Source organism: Amia ocellicauda, unplaced genomic scaffold, assembly GCF_036373705.1.
Source record: "Amia ocellicauda isolate fAmiCal2 unplaced genomic scaffold, fAmiCal2.hap1 HAP1_SCAFFOLD_107, whole genome shotgun sequence".
Lineage (NCBI taxonomy): Eukaryota > Metazoa > Chordata > Actinopteri > Amiiformes > Amiidae > Amia > Amia ocellicauda.
The window spans coordinates 135,926-139,256 of NW_027102672.1; positions in this window are offsets into that span (position 1 = coordinate 135,926).

Here is a 3,331-nt window from a genome sequence, read left to right on the forward strand (position 1 = left end):
AGTTATTTAAAAAGCTGACGTCTTGTACATGCTCATCAGAACCAAGCCTAATTAAATAACACATTTAATATTAAATAAGTACATGTGCAGTAGCCACTTGGACAATTACAGATCCCCAGGTCAAAACACAACAGAAAGACATGGAAGATCGTATTTTCAAATCACATCTGTGGCCCCCCTAACTGTAATTTGGTATTAGTGGGTCAAAGGATTTATTTGGTTCAAGTGATAATAAGATCATATTTTGAAAACAAGCACTACAGGTTGTCATATTTAAAATGACTGTGAGTACCTTTCTTTAGTGACGGTTCTGAGGGGGGCAGGGATTAGTTGAGTGTGCTAATTGGAGCTGTGAAGTGTGCAGAGAAAATACAAATGTTTTCTTTTAATATGAAAACAAAGAACTTTTTTTTAACACCGACCTGGGATTGTGTTTCTTTCCAAGTTTCCTTATTGTTTCTGAGAAGAGACTGTTCACTTGCAAAGTGAACTGGACCCGTGTGACTCGCAGGTAAGGAGAGCCCGTGTTGAACTAAGATGGCTACAGTGAGTTTTCCTGGACAAAGCTCGGGCAAAGGATAGCGCAGAGTGCACCTGCACCTGAGATTGTGTTGAGAAGCTTTGTGATAAGAGCAGGTAAAGAGGGAAAAGAAACACAAGTATTTTCTTTGTTTGAAGAACACATTTTGTTTTAACTGAAACGGGACTACAACTTTTGAAAGGGAAATAGTTGCTAGTGCACTGTATTTTTATTGAGTTTATTAGAAGAAAAAAGCTTATATTTTGGACAGAACGAACTCGTTTGGCATGCAACTAGCAGCAAACGATGAGAAGCAAACAAAACAGTTAGCAAGTTAGCAAGTTAGCAAGTTACAGTCTGTCCTAGGTCCGGGGGTGCTTATGGTTGTTTATGGGTTCCCTTACCTTAGCCAGTGTCATGTACGGGTGTCCGTACCTTACTGGAGTGTTTGTTTTTATTATAATATATATACATAATATAATATATAATAATGTAATATTTCAGATAAATCGTCACAGTGAGTGACACCAGCATTATTGGTTTTTTGAGAAATAAAAAAACAGAATGTAGAGAAGAAAATGTTGGAAGGAAGTTGGGAGAAAGACTGGTCTCCGAAGGAGCTCCGGGACTGGTGGAAGCAACAACAACCAGATAAGACAGAGAAAGGAATTGTGATATTGTGTCAGGTTGGTGAGAATCAAGAAAAGAAAATAACAGAAATGGAAGATCATCATAAACAGTAATGTGAATTGAGAGAAGAAGTTGTGAAAAATACGATAGAATTAATAGAACTACAAGGCAAATTAGAAGGGCAAGAAAAGTGGTCAGAAAAGGTGAAGGTGTAGGTGCGCGATGTGCTGCCGTGTTAGGAGCGCGTCGCGACACAGATCACTCCGAGGACGACAGGCCCGATTGGGATGATTTAGATCGCAAAGCATGGGAATATGAAAAAGGAGGTTTTGCTAGCGCTCCTCCCCCATATAATCCGGAATATAAATCAATCACTGATTTTGGTTATAATAATACATTGTATCCAGATCTGACCGCTCTGAAAACGGTCCCAGCTGCACCCATGCAAGTCAAAACTAGACAGAGTAAAGAGGAAGGTCAATCAATAGTCTATACGACTAAAACCCATGTCCCCTTCTCCCCAGGAGAAAAAGAAATGATATGGGCGTCCCTCCCAAAATTAAAACCAAACCAGGGTAACACAACTTTTTGGGATATTCTAGATGAAAAGATGGTTATTCACCTCCTTCACCCGCACGATGTACACATCATCGTGAAGGCTAAATGTCCGCCCAACATTTGGATACAGTTACTACGAGAATATCAGACCGGGGAGTGGGCTAATGTAGCCTCTACAGATGAGGAGGAAATAACAGAACTTTTTCACAATGGATCAAGAAAACTGAGATAGTGAAATAATGAAATAATCGAGTGGGATTATTTGACATTTTATTCTAAATAATCATAAGCTTAAATAATAAGTTATAAGGGCTGTTTGAGACACTGCAGGGTCAATAAAACATGCCACAGATCGGATATCTGAATTATCTTTAGATATCAATGTGTATGTGCTTTGTGTGTTTATGAATATGTATAGTTTGAAGGTGATATAAGGTAAATGTCTATGTTTTGGCAATCATTTTAGAATTATATTTAAAAATGTAACAACAGATTTATCATATTCATGAGGATCTTTGGCTCTATACAGAGTGCCTCAAGCATCAGAAATCAGAAAGAAAGACTATTATAAGAAAAGTAATCCAAAATATACATTGAATAAACAGATGGATAATAATAGTAATACATAAATAGTCATGGTGTCTCCACAAGAAGAACCAGAATTTGTTTGTTAAACATCATGTTATGGACAAGCTCTGTCAAAAGTCAAATTCAAGGAAACGAAAGGCTAGAAGAGAGCCTGGTGCAGCCCTGACAGCCTGTGAAAGCAGGAGAATGTAAACAGTCTGGTGACATGTTACAGTCTTTCAGAAAATGTTTGGTTATTGGTGCCTAGCATATAATACCTGAAATGAAAGTCAAAGTAGACCATGGTTTTAAGATGAGTGATGTAGGAAAAGGGTAAGATACCGCAGAAGTATAAGATTACAACTATAGAATAAGTAAGCTCAAGTAATATAAAATGCTTTACAGGAGAAAAGGAAGAATGGAAAGGAAGAGTAAAAGAGAAGGTGTCCTAGGATTATGGGAATCATTATTGAGATCAATGGCCTATTGGCTAATATTTTGTTAGGTACATATATGACTTCAATAAACGAATAATGGAGTGACATCTGTATAAATATAAATAAAACATATTGATAAAAAAACCTGAATACATTTCTTGTAAGAAATTAAGAATAGGAGAAAGAATAGCTGTTAGAATGCAGAGCAATGTTAACCAAAGTTGAAGAGGGTTTGAGTAAGTTGACGAGGGTCTGAGTAAGTTGATAAGGCTTGGGAAGCAGGAAAAGGCGAGTTTGATGTGTGTGAGACAAATGTGCTGCCACTTTTAGCACAGAGAGCTTCTGATGGTGATTGAATGAAACGTGGGAAAATAAATAAACTTGATGTAGGATAAATGAATAAATAATTGAATGAGATATGAGCCGCAGAGACCTCCCACATTGGAAAGTGGACTACAGCAGATAATCCTCTCCTCTCCCAGGGCAGGGTGATTAAGTGGGGACGCGTGTGAAGAGTGCAGGTGGACCCAGGTGAGTTGTGAAAGAAAGAAGAAACAAAAATAATAAGGCACGCGTGCAAACAATCAAAATAATACTAAGTGAATAACAAATTAAACAA